The following is a 14,623-nucleotide window of genomic DNA, read 5'->3' on the forward strand; positions in this document are numbered from 1 at the left end:
AAATGGAAGTTAAAGAAGAAGGAGAAAACAGTCCTTAAAATAAATGTTTAACCTATAACTTAAACAGGCTGTTCAGTCACAAAATGTCACAGCGAACAACCAACGTGCCTGGGGAGGCAAGCTAGCACTCCTCTTCACCCAGGGTACTATACAAGCCAAAGAAGTGACGCAAGAAAGCCAAAGAGGCCCTTTCTTCCTGATAGGGACATCTCCAGACACCCAGCAGCTGTCCAGCAGCAGCAGCACCCTTTGGCAGCACCCCAGACCCCCCAGGGAAAGGCTGCTGCGGTGGTGCCCAGACGCAGAGCCTGGGGGAGGCTGCCCCAAAAACACCTTGTGGGGCTGAGAGACCACGATGCCCATGCTGCAAAGCAGATGCCTCTGAGAAGGTGGCCCCCATGGCAATGTACAGAGGCCAGCTAATTGATCCGTCTTCTCCTACACAATGTTTTTTAACTGTCAGAAACGCAGCTTGGAAGGGCCAGTAAGACATAGTGAAAGAAACACAGGGTTGGGTAGGCTGGAGTTCTAGAGACGGTAGAAAACATCCTCCAGTGTGACCAGTGTGGGAGGCCAGGCCAGATGAGTGGGCGACTCCAGAACCTTCCCCACAAGGCCTCTAAGAGGTCTGGAGTCACCTCCTGACATGTGCCCACCCTGAGCTTCCAGCCCACCTCACAGGGCACCCAGGTCCCAGACTGGGTGCCCAGGGCTCCCTTGGCCTGCCCACAGGCACCACGGCACTGTGTGACACACGGACCAGGGCTGGCTACTCGGAAGGGGTGGCACATCACATGAAGGAGCAGGCTGATGCTGCTCTCCCAGGGGCTCGGGTGAAGTTTGGTTTATAATATCCAAACATCCTTGATGCTTACATTCCTCTGGACAAAGGCTTTCACACTTGAGACCCCCAGTGTTTTCCTTCCCATTATCATGATTACAGAGCATGTAATCCCCTTTCTCCTCTTTTTTGCCTTCATTTGATCTGTCATCAAGGAGCTGTTTTCTTTGCTCCCCTGGCCACTGTGCCCCTCCCACCCTTGGCTATCTCTGGGAAACACACGCACGCACACATGGCCTTTACTGTAGGCCATCCCCCAAAGCAAGGGAAAAAAAAAAAAAAAGAAAAAAAAAAAGAAAAGATCAAAAAGTCACAAGTGTAGCAGATGTCAAGTGGTCCCTCAAGACCTCTACTTAACCCCTTCCTCAGGCTTTGCTGAACTTTGACAAGAAATCAATCAGAAGGAAAACAAAGCTTTTCTAGAACTTTACTGTGTTTTATTATAAATCAGGGCTCAGTTTATATATCCCAATGCCTTGCTCAACTGCAGGAAACATTTAATGAAGCCAGAGCTGGCTTAAAACCCTGGCTATGAACTTACTTACTACTAATTGGGGTTGTTTATGACTTTATGTAATAAAGTTTGACATTGCAAACTGTGAACACTTTTTACAGTACTTCCTTCTCTTTCTGCCCCTGAAATGTCATCTAAAACCAGGTGTATGAAATGTCTGTGCAGCAGTTAAGCAATCAATGCCTCTTATCTAAATGACAGAGATGTATGGGGCATTTAAAGCCTAATGATTATAAATGGGGGAGAAAATAAGCGTGGAGGAACTTTTCCATCTTTTTTCTCTAAGTACAGTATGCCTTGAAAATTTATCATATTCTCTGCAAGCCACCTCAGGATTGCCTACAACTCCTTACACAATGAAAAATTGCAGACCATTTTGCAGAGGGAAAATATCTTCTCAGATTGCAGCTTTGTCTACAGTTTGGGGAATACTGTCCAAACTAAAACTGAAAAATTTTTAATAAAAAACAGTAAGTCAGCCTGAAAAGATAGAAAACTCCAGAAACAGTTAGTTGGAAAAAACCATTGAAAAATGGTTTTCCTGTGTGCGCAGTGGGCTTTCAAGGTCCTCTGAAGACTGTTTTTTTTTTTTCCTACTGATGTATTTTATTCTGAGTCAGTTTTGGTTTTCAGCTGCTGGTTGCAGTTCTGCAATCAGTTCTACCCTGGCAGACCTTTTCACCTAGGCATAGATCCTGTGAGGGCTTTTCATCTTTGCACAAGACATAACTCCCCCAGTTAGATCAGATTGCAGGATCAGGGCCTAAGCATGAATACATCCAGTCCTCTCAGGAAATGCTTGACTCAGCCAAAGAAGTGTAACCCAAGAAACAACACTCTACTTGGTATGGAAAAACCAACTTCACTGAATATATTAGTCTGTAGTGCTCTGCCATCACAACCAGCAGCTACAAGAAAAGGTGACATTCTTACCTTCTCTGACATGCCAGTCCTCTCTCAGGCTCATTTTGGAAGACTAAAAATATCAACGAATTCTGCGCAAGCACAGGGGTCTGTAATTATGGCTCTTCATGCATGACTGGCACCTTTATTGTGTACGATGTGGTTTGATCTTTATCTACCTGATTACAGGCAAAAGGAGAATGGGAACATGGCCTTCATCTCTACTTTACCTCCCCCAGCAGTGTGGTACATTTCAGCCTATTGTCTGTCTTATCACTGGCAACCCAGCCACTTTCCAGGACACAATAATGGATGTTTCTGTCTGGTGGCTGTAGCTCATGTTCAGTTTATCTGTTCATGTATCATAGTCTAACAACCTCGGGGGACCTGAGTCCATCCAACTAATACCAACCAATTGCACTTGCACAGAAGGTTCAATGCCAGATCTATCTTCAGCAGTCACACCCTTTCCCCATATTTTTTTCCTTGTAACTTATGTCCTACACAAAACTGTGCCTTGCCTGATGGCTGAGGAAAATGAATTTCACTTATTGAGGCATATGTTCCAGAGGCATCCAGCTAGAAAACTGAAGGTGGAAACCCAGGTCATGCAGGCTAGTGCTGCAAGGATGAAATCCAACATCATGGATCCAAAGCACGAGAGGACACAGTGTGACATGCAAAAGAGTCAGACCTCCATAAACATACAAAATCTGAGCTGAACACCTAATAGCCAAAGGATGAAGGTAGGCATCACACTTAAGGGTACAGGGAACAGCACGTTATTCTATGTACATCCAAGTTGTCACGAGCTCTGGGCAAGGTATGCAATACTTGGCAGCCTTGTAAGCATGTCTAGGAATCTAAGCATGTGATTAGATCCCATCTGACTGGGATATTCAAATGAGCCCAAGCAGGATAGATATCTAGCATCATTTTTTCCTAGATCCTCATCTTGTAATTTGTCTTGGTATGTCTGAAAATTTTCATAAGTATCTATCTATCTATCTGTCTGTCTATCTATTTATCTGTCTAACTATCTACCTACCTCCCTCCCTACCTACCCATCAACTCCTGGAATGTCTAAACACCTTTGAAATGCTGGTACTTAAGTCTGGGTTCTCTGGAGCATTGCCTTGTTACATAGCTAGGTAAATGCCTTCAAAATGCTTCTAGTCAAAACAAAAAGGGGCAAATCCTTTGTTTTTCTTAAATTGTCAAGAAAAAAAAATTGTCTAGAACAAAGCCGGAATGCATGATGCAGTGTCTAACATACAATTATATATTATTCACTTCATTCCTGTAACTAAGAGGTTTCTTTCTGTGTCTTTTACAGATAAAATAGTGTTAAGTCAAGTCAGCTTCTCTTTTTTCTTGATGTCCAAAGAGGATAAAAATATAGCGCAGGTGTAATTAATCTTTTTTAAAAAGCAGTTTACCTTTCTCAAAGTACCTCCACTATAGTATGTAGAAAAAAAAAGAGAAATGGCCCTCTCTAGTGCTACAGGATTTCTCTCTTTAATCAAAAGCATTTGATGGCTGATCATTAATAACATGTTTGTCAGTAACTGTAGTCTGGTTCAAACACCATTCTTTGAACTGGAGTATCATATTTGGGTACACTGCAAGTCCACAGTGATTTTTACACAGCGTTTTATTTTACCTTTTCCTTGTGTCAAGAGATTCAAGTTACATATGAACTGACAGGCAGATGCAATAGGTCCTCTGCAGAGAATGATGATAGGCAATGGGTTTTGTAACTTTTCAAAGTGGACTGCCATATTTCAAGTGTCTAACCTGGTGATGAATCAGCTATCATTTACCATTAAATGCTTTGGTCTCTGCCTTCAGAAATGTGAGGTTTGGGGTGGGTTTGTGTCTTTTTTTCCTTTCTTTTCCTTTCTTTTCTTTTCTTTTCTTTTCTTTTCTTTTCTTTTCTTTTCTTTTCTTTTCTTTTCTTTTCTTTTCTTTTCTTTTCTTTTCTTTTCTTTTCTTTTCTTTTCTTTTCTTTTCTTTTCTTTTCTTTTCTTTTCTTTTCTTTTCTTTTCTTTTCTTTTCTTTTCTTTTCTTTTCTCTTTTCTTTTCTTTTCTCTTCTCTTCTCTTCTCTTTTCTTTTCTCTTTTCTTTTCTTTTCTTTTCTTTTCTTTTCTTTTCTTTTCTTTTCTTTTCTTTTCTTTTCTTTTCTTTTCTTTTCTTTTCTTTTCTTTTCTTTTCTTTTCTTTTCTTTTCTTTTCTTTTCTTTTCTTTTCTTTTCTTTTCTTTTCTTTTCTTTTCTTCTTTCCCCTTCTCACGAAACACAAAGAATGTCCAGTTTTGCTTTTATTAAAACCCATCCCAAAACTATAACACACTTCAATGCAAACAGGACAAAGCCCAAAATAAACCTATGAAATTGCTTCAAATTGCAACACAGTCATATCCTTGAAGAGATAGCATTGTCATTAACATCTTCTACAGCCATCAAAGTCTGTGAGAATGTCTAACTGACTATGTCTGGCAGTTGAATAGCAGCAAATAGATATTTAAGATTTTGAGGATATGTAGTTATTTGTGCCAGACTCACAAAAGATACCAGTCTTTGATCTTTGAAAGAAAGCATTATTCTTTGTCGGAAGGAAGGAAGGAAGGAAGGAAGGAAGGAAGGAAGGAAGGAAGGAAGGAAGGAAGGAAGGAAGGAAGGAAGGAAGGAAGGAAGGAAGGAAGGAAGGAAGGAAGGAAGGAAGGAAGGAAGGAAGGAAGGAAGGAAGGAAGGAAGGAAGGAAGGAAGGAAGGAAGGAAGGAAGGAAGGAAGGAAGGAAGGAAGGAAGGAAGGAAGGAAGGAAGGAAGGAAGGAAGGAAGGAAAGAAAGAAAGAAAGAAAGAAAGAAAGAAAGAAAGAAAGAAAGAAAGAGAGAGAGAGAGAGAAAGAGAGAAAGAGAGAAAGAGAGAAAGAGAGAAAGAGAGAGAGAAAGAGAGAAAGAGAGAAAGAGAGAAAGAGAGAAAGAGAGAAAGAGAGAAAGAGAGAAAGAAAGAGAGAAAGAGAGAAAGAAAGAAAGAAAGAAAGAAAGAAAGAAAGAGAGAGAGAGAGAGAGAAAGAGAGAAAGAGAGAAAGAGAGAAAGAGAGAAAGAGAGAAAGAGAGAGAAAGAGAGAAGAGAGAGAGAGAGAAAGAAAGAGAGAGAGAAAGAGAGAAAGAGAGAAAGAGAGAAAGAAAGAGAGAAAGAGAAAGAAAGAGAGAAAGAAAGAGAGAAAGAAAGAGAGAAAGAAAGAAGAAAGAAAGAAAGAAAGAAAGAAAGAAAGAAAGAAAGAAAGAAAGAAAGAAAGAAAGAAAGAAGGAAGGAAGGAAGGAAGGAAGGAAGGAAGGAAGGAAGGAAGGAAGGAAGGAAGGAAGGAAGGAAGGAAGGAAGGAAGGAAGGAATTGTATGAAATTTTACAAAGATTTCAGAGAGTTTGATATTGTTATGGTTTGTCTAATGGCTCTGAAATTGGCATACACAATGCAGCAAAATGACAGATTGATGGTCACCACAAATATCAAAGAATATCACCTGCTGACCCAAATATGGTGTACCCTTATGGTATCAGATTCTTCTTTTGCTTTTTATTATGCTTTACTTAAAAAGGTCAGGGTAGACTGAGAATCCCAATGAAATTCAATCTCTCCATTTAACAGGGAATCTAGTAAGATGTCTTGAATACTATAAGGAAACTGTATTTTGAGGACTGGAGTAATCCCAAGGGGATCTTATCCTGCCTACAGATGAAATACAACAGACCTGATACTTTATTCATAGTCAAGCAATATTTTACTTATTATTTTTAATTACAATTCTATTACTCATCATTTCAAGCATTAGCTTTATGTACAGCTATAGGGTTTGTGAGAAACAACATAGAGCATATAGAGAAATGACCATTTACAATGGTTAATTCTTTTTGCATAATGTTTTATATAGAGATGTAATAATAATAATCATCATCATCATCATCTCTCCAAACTCACAGAAGCCTGGAGCTAAAAATGCATGTCTACCAGTAGCAATACATTTGTCCTCACATCTTCTCCATATAGTATATGAGGAACACAGGAATATGAACCCATTTAAGAATGGTTTCTTCATCCAGGTTTCCATTAGCATACAACCCTTAAACTCAGGCTTCAGAATATCAGACCCAGTCCCACAGAACAATGTGTCATACCATAGCTCTTTGTCAATTCCTCTTTTCCAGAATGCAAAGAAGCCATCCTGTTTAAAACTATGAAAAGATAATAGCCTCATATACCCTTCTCTCAACTCTGATGGAGGTGTTTGGCATTCAAAGATTATTGCCTTTTAGTGTATGCATGCAAATAACTGAAAAAGAAGTAAGAGTCTAAGACAAACATCTCCCAGCTTTTAAAAATCACTACTGCTGGGGAAGAAAATAAAATCATTCTTTGGTTACCAGGGTAAGTAGGACAGTTATTGGCTTGGTTGTCTTCACCTGGGACAATGTCACTGTTGAGAGGACCTCTTTCAGAGGTCATCTTTGCAGCCTAGAGTCAGATCCTAGTTTTTTTATTCTTTAGACACTGTTTATTTATGCTTGACTCTAATGAAAGCAATTAGTCTCCCTGATGTCATGACTACTAAAACTGCATGCAGTTACTCCTGAATAACGATGTTCAGCTCCCTTTACTGTGGAGTACTGTGGAGTACTGTTTCCTGATGCAGCTGGTTAGACAGCCTACCAGTTGAGGTGCTCCGCTAGACCTTCTGTTCACAAACAGTGATAGACTGGTGGGAGATGTGGTGGTCGGGAGCTGTCTTGGGCAGAGTGACCATGAAATGGAAGAGTTCTCTATTCTTGGCAAAGTCATGAGGGGGACCAGTAAAACTGTTTAGACTTCCGGAGGGCAGACTTTGAGCTGTTCAGGACACTGGTTGGCAGAGTCCCTTGGGAGGTGGTTCTGAAGGACAGAGGAGTCCAGGAAGGCTGGGCACTCTTCAAGAAGGAAATCTTAATGGCTCAGGAGCGGTCTGTCCCCACGTGCCCAACGACGAGCCAGCATAGAAGAGGACCGGCCTGGCTGAACAGAGAGTTGTGGCTCGAGCTTAGGAAAAAAAGGGGGGTTTATAATCTCTGGAAAAGAGGGCGAGCCACTCAGGAGGATTATAAGGATGTTGCGAGGCTGTGCAGGGACAAAATTAGAAAGGCCAAAGTACATCTGGAGCTCAATCTGGCTACTGCCGTTAAAGAAATGTTTTTATAAATACATCAACATGAAAAGGAGGACTAAGGAGAATCTCCATCCTTTACTGGATGCGGGGGGAAACTTAGTTACAAGAGATGAGGAAAAGGCTGAGGTGCTTAATGCCTTCTTTGCCTCAGTCTTTAGCGGCAAGACCAGTTGTTCTCTGGATACCCAGTGCCCTGAGCTGGTGGAAGGGGATGGGGAGCAGGATGTGGCCCTCACAATCCATGAGGAAATGGTTGGCGAGCTGCTACAGCACTTGGATGTACTCAAGTCGATGGGGCCGGATGGGATCCACCCGAGGGTGCTGAGAGAACTGGCAGAGGAGCTGGCCAAGCTGCTTTCCACCATTTATCAGTGGTCCTGGCTATCAGGGGAGGTCCCAGTCGACTGGCAGCTAGCAAACGTGGTGCCCATCTACAAGAAGGGCCAGAGGGTAGAACTGGGGAACTATAGGCCTGTTAGTTTGACCTCAGTGCCAGGGAAGCTCATGGAGCAGATTATCTTGAGTGTTATCACACGGCACTTACAGGGCAAGCAGACGATCAGGCCCAGTCAGCATGGGTTTATGAAAGGCAGGTCCTGCTCGACGAACCTGATCTCCTTCTATGACAAAGTGACACACTTAGTGGATGAGGGAAAGGCTGTGGATGTGATCTACCTTGATTTCAGTAAGGCTTTTGACACCGTTTCCCACAACATTCTCCTCAAGAAACTGGCTGATCATGGCTTGGACTGGTGTATGCTTCATTGGGTTAAAAACTGGCTGGATAGCCGGGCCCAAAGACTTGTGGTGAATTGAGTCAAATCCAGTTGGAGGCCGGTCACTAGTGGAGTCCCCCAGGGCCCAGTACTGGGGCCAGTTCTCTTCTATATCTTTATCGATGATCTGGATGAGGGGATCAAGTGCACCCTCAGTAAGTTTGCAGATGACACCAAGTTAGGTCCATGTGTCGATCTGCTCGAAGGTAGAAAGGCTCTGCAGGAGGATCTGGATAGGCTGGACTGATGGGCTGAGGCCAACTGTATGAAATTCAACAAGGCCAAGTGCCGGGTCCTGCACCTGGGGCACAACAACCCCAAGCAGTGCTACAGGCTGGGAGATGAGTGGTTGGAAAGGTGCCTGGCAGAGAAGGACCTGGGAGTATTGGTTGATAGTCAGCTGAATATGAGCCAGCAGTGTGCTCAGGTGGCCAAGAAGGCCAACAGCATCCTGGCTTGTATAAGAAACAGTGTGGCCAGCAGGTCTAGGGAAGTGATTGTCCCCCTGTACTCGGCTCTGGTGAGGCCGCACCTCGAGTACTGTGTTCAGTTTTGGGCCCCTCGCTACAAGAAGGACATGGAGGTGCTCGAGAGAGTCCAGAGAAGGGCAACAAAGCTGGTGAGGGGTCTGGAGAACAAGTCTTATGAAGAGCAGCAGAGGGAGCTGGGGTTGTTCAGCCTGGAGAAGAGGAGGCTCAGGGGCGACCTTATCGCACTCTACAGGTACCTGAAAGGAGGCTGTAGCGAGGTGGGGGTTGGTCTATTCTCCCACGTGCCTGGTGACAGGACGAGGGGGAATGGGCTAAAGTTGTGCCAGGGGAGGTTTAGGTTGGATGTTAGGAAGAACTTCTTTACTGAAAGGGTTGTTAGGCATTGGAATGGGCTTCCCAGGGAAGTGGTTGAGTCACCATCCCTGGACGTCTTTAAAAGACGTTTAGATGTTGACCTTAGTGATATGGTTTAGTGAAGGACTTGTTAGTGTTAGGTCAGAGGTCGGACTCGGTGATCTGGGAGGTCTCTTCCAACCTAGACGATTCTGTGATTCTGTGATTCTGTGGACTGTTGACTTCAGACAAAATATATGCAACTTTAAGAAAATAGGCAGTTTTAAAGTTACTTTCAAGACATTAATTTTCAGCCCACTCAGCAACAAAAAACAGCCATCAGATCAGTATGTGCAATAAAAGGCAAAATGTTCCTGCAGCATCCATCATCTCTGAAAAGACACTTACAAAAATCCACATCCCCTTTTTCTTCTCTGTTCTCATCTCCACCATCAGTCACTTGCTTCAAGCCACAGGTGGAAACCACTGAAGAGTTCTTGAATTATTTGTTAACATACTATGTGTGCAGTGTATTTTTAGGTGGAATAGGTTTTGAGAAGCAGCTTCTGAAGGATAAGTCAGCCTCTCACACTCTGTAATAGCCCCTCAGGAGGGTATTCCTCAGCCAAGTCCTCATATTAATGGCAGAGGACAGAGGGACTGAGGTCAGGGGATACTGTAGGCGATTCTCCTTAGCTGACACTTGAAATAAGTCCCAGAGACTGACAGCTGTATCAGGATTTTCCAGTGGGAAATATAAATCAGGGAATTATAACCTGGTTCCTGATTCTGTTTCCTGTATTTCCCTGAAGTGACTGAAATCTGGTAACAGGTGAGAATTCAGTTCATAATGTGTGAAGAAAGTGCAAGCATACTCAGGAGCAGAAGTAGGCAGCAACTCAGGTGCCAAAATAATTTTCTGATGGATCAGTAGCTCAGCTGAATATCTTACCTTATGGTGGTATACTTTAGTCTAGTCAACTGCCTCTTAAATGAGTTCAAATGCCTTCTCCCTTACCATTTTTTTGGAATTAGGATCAAGGTATTGTCCTGGTTCCAGTTAGGACAGAGTTAAGTAGCTCATAGTAGCTGGTAGGGTGCTATGTTTTGGATTAGGATGAGAAGAGCGCTGATAACATGCTGATGTTTTAATTGTTGCAGAGCAGTGTTTACACCAGGCCAAGGACTTTTCGGCTTCTAGCTCTGTCCTGCCAGCGAGCAGGCTGGGGGTGCAGCAGGAGCTGGGAGGGGACAGACCCAGGACAGCTGACCCAAACTGGCCAAAGGGGTATTCCATACCATCTGGCGTCATGCTAAACAATATATAGGGGTGGCTGGCCGGGGTGGGGGGGCCGGCTGCTCGGGAATAGGCTGGGCATCGGTCAGCGGGTGGTGAGCAATTGCATTGTGCATCACTTGTTTTCTTACACATTATTATTGTTAATACTATTATCATTATCACTATTATTATTATTATTGTTATTATTATATTCCTTATATTCCTTATATTATTATATTCCTGTCTTAATAAACTGTCTTTATCTCAATTCACCGGCTTCACTTTCCCGTTTCTCTCCCCCATCCCAGAGAGGGAGGGGGGAGGGTGAGCGAACGGCTGTGTGGTGTTTAGCTGCCAGCCGGGTTAAACCACAACAGGTATACTCCCAAGAAAGTCAGTAGAAAGATGCCCTCCATCATGATCTGGAGCACCTTCACACCTCTTGAGCTCTATTTTGGGGGAAAAAGTTAATGCACCTGTGGGTGAATAGCAAGAACATCTCTGGAGGACAGTGGTCTGGAAAGATAAACAACTCTCCTGAGAAGTCATTACAGCAGTTTTGGCATTTAAATCTTCAGAAGACATTGCAAGTAAATTGTTGGCAAAACAATATCTCCAAATCTTAGGACAGATCCTGTCATGAGAACCTCAGTCTGGTCTGATGTTGTAACATAAGCCATCCTATTTGAACTGCAATCCATTCAGGAGAAAACAAACAAAAAAAAAAAATTCTTGATTAAATCCTTCAGAATTACAGAAAAAATACTAAGATATTCATTCATATACATTATCGAAGGATAAGGTTCAACAGATTTATATATATATTTTTTAAATTTTATTTAAATTTTTAGGCAGAAATTAAATTTAGCCTTAGCAAAACCTGGCAGCATTTTCTCAGAGAAGCAATGGAATTTTTATAGAAAGGCAAAAATCTTCAAGTTTTGTGGTATATCTGATTACACAATAGAGTTCTCATCACATTTGTGTAGTTAGGCATAGTGGTTGACAAAGGATGAGCAGTGCTGGAAAGCGTCTATTTCCAAAGCAGAGGACATGTCTCCTGTCTCTTAGCATTGACCTTACGTTGGACCTTCATCCTGAGATGACTGAACCAGCAGCTCTTTCTCTGTGACAGTGTATTTAATCCTGACTCTCACGAGGCTGCCTTGAACATACCAATTACGGCTAACTGTGCATGGACATTGACATCTGTTCCTTAGAAACCACAGTGATGTAACAAAACCCATTTTTGTTTGGATTGTGAAAAAGCTCTTGCTGATGACAATACAGACCCTAAAATCTTACTTTCCCATAACTGCCTTTTTGCTAGTTATTGCTCAGTTTGGTTTTGTTGGACTTGTTTGCAGTGGTTGTCGCTACATCACCTTAAAATACTACAGTCAGACATATTTGTGTAGTAATGTCCAGGAATCATGAAACTGTTTACAGGGTTAGAAAGGACAGCATATGGAAGAAAAGGAGAAAAATCTCTGCCGTACAATGAGTTTGCTCTCTCCACCCATGCTCAGCAGTGGGCATGGAGTTTTTAATGGGTTCATTTTTGCTGGTAGAGGAAATCGGAAACTGAGAGCATTAAAGGAACAAAGATCTGAAATAAAAAACAATAATCACATAGTTTTTGGACATGAAATGTAATGTATTGAGCAGAAGCTGTATGCTCTTTAGTTGGTACCAAAACAGCTTCAAAATCAACGTGTGCTTGGTTAAGAGGGAAGCCCAGAGAAGAACAGCCTGCACCTCAGCTACAATGTACATGGGCCATCACAAAATGTACAGCAACATTGTTCAGAAGCAGCCATCTAGGAAATAACAGTGATTTCTTGGAAGAACTCTGGACACATTTTTAATACAGAAGAATACTGTTTTCGGGAGGTTATTTTCCAACAGCTCTGACCAAGATTCTGACAAAATGATAGGCTTATGCATTGCCAACTTGCATAAAAAGTACTGACTTCTGCAACAAGAAAATTACAGGACCCAGCTCTTCTTCTGGGGAAAGAACAGAGAATATGGTGCTCCAGCAGTCTTCCCTGCATGCAGCAAATAAATCTACATGAGATTAGGAAGCTTATATCACTTGTACCCAACTGCCATGTATAAGCAAAGCTGTCATTCAACTAATTCATGAAGGTAACAGCACAGAAAAGAGAAATTGTGAAGGGAACAGACTCCCAGAACTCCTTAGAAGGAAATGTATGAATAAAAGATAAAGGAGGTGAATGATGAGCTGGTGAGAATCATACAAGGCTAAGACTGGCAAATGCACCATCCTATCATTTTAGTGGAATAGGCAGACCCTAAGGGATTTCTTGTCTGGCCTGCAAGTACACTGAGCCTATGGATGGTAAACAGTGTATAGAGAGGTATCCTGTGTCTCAAAAATCATAACACTGAATAAAAGCACTTAACTCATGATATTCAGATATCCAGCAGAATACATCAGGGGCTGTAACTGGAAAACAGTAGGTTCTGTGCATGGGCTAAAACTGGACCTTTTTGAACTTTGAGGAGAATGAAACATTAAGCCACCCAAGGAGAAAATGCAAATACACAGCAGCAGTGACAGGCATGGTCTGAGCATTAGAAAGAGCCCTACCATCACAAACTGCCTTCTTGTCATAAACTATTCATTCAGACTTCTGGACAGTAACAGCAGCCCGTACTGGTCATAGAGACAAGCACTCAGAAGCCCTGTGCCTGAAGCAAGTCAGTTTCTGACTGTAGACGTGATTTACTTGTGGACAGTTTGTGCAACTTGGCAGTGAAAGGACACCAATCACATTCCACATTTACTACACTGCAAACAGTTTAAGGGCAAAAACATGGTATAAGAAGTATCAGAGACAGACATATGCAGGATCAGAAAGTGTTATGAGAATGACCTAAAGACCTCCCAAAAGCAAGGCACAAAGATTCTTTCATAGGTACAATTATGCAGGACAATCTATGCAAATGCACAAATCACTCCGCTGCAGTGATGGCTCAGTATGTACTAATGTGACATTACAAACACGGTCACTCCACACACACAGTCAGAAAAACTAACCATGGACACACTGGATGGAGAGATGAGCACCCTCACGAAACAGCATCAGTAGAGCCCAAGCTGATAAGCAACAAGAAATCCTTAGGACAGGCTATTGTGAAATCACAAGAAAAAAGAAAAGAAAAAAAAGGAAAAAAAAACCACTTTGTAATGACAGCCTGCTGTCATCACAAGACTTGCACCCATTACATCAACCATGCCTTCTCTAAGCATCCGTGTGTTTTTTTAAAGGGTGGGAGTACAGCTGAGGGGAAAATAAATTAACTCACAAACAAATAAAGAGTTGGGTCAGAGAGGGCAGGGAGAAATACAACTTTGAAGAATTTTACATTATTATCTGACTTTATTGACTGCAAGAAAAATAATCAGAAAGTTAACCAGGTTAAAAGGCTGTGGGTAGCTCTACTCAGTTTTGCTAGCTCAAATGAACGTGACAGAAGTCTGTTGTGATGGACAGCTTCCTGAAAGAGGAGGGACAAAATAATACATGTAGCAACATGAAAACACTGTTCAGAAAAAGAGTTTAAGGAAAGAAGACAGACTTCATGGGAGAAAGAATAAAGGCTGGGTGATGCGTTTTCTTGTCTTTTTCTTTCCTTTTTATGTGACAGAAAATGGAGAATGCTGTTCCCACTGAGTGGAGCAAATCTCCAGAGAATTATCCAGGTACTTACTGGAACAGTTGTGCAGGCTTTTTGTGCTGAGGTTAAAAGTTAAACCAAATCTTAACTTTAAAATCATATTGAAAAATTTGCTTGGGCAAAACAGAGTCCTCAGGGCTAGCCAGCGAGTCAAACAATTAAGGTTCTGCTTGGAACAGTTCATAAAAGAATTCCCAGTTCAGGCTTGACAAACTTCCTTTCTCACCTGTGTTTTTTGTTAGCTTCCTTCTACCTTCTCAAGAACAAATCTGACTTTCTGAAGCTCCACTGCTTGTCATCATTAACTGAAATGGAAAGCTTTTGTTAACCAGTTTGAATTGTTTGACTGTGATGAAATAGTTTTGATTAGAGAATGTTTTATGTTACTTTCCAGAGTTTATTTTTCCTTTTAAAGGTAATATGAGACCATAGGTTAGATTTAGAGTTTTCTTAAGTAAAGTAGTTTGTCCAGAGGCAATAGATATTTTGGTAAAGGAAAAGCTATCTGTCTTCACTTGCATTATGCTTGCTGTTTGTCCTCTTCATTATATGAAATGCATTTTACCCACTGTGTTTCCAA

The sequence above is a fragment of the Anser anser genome, assembly GCF_964211835.1.
Source record: "Anser anser genome assembly, chromosome: Z".
Lineage (NCBI taxonomy): Eukaryota > Metazoa > Chordata > Aves > Anseriformes > Anatidae > Anser > Anser anser.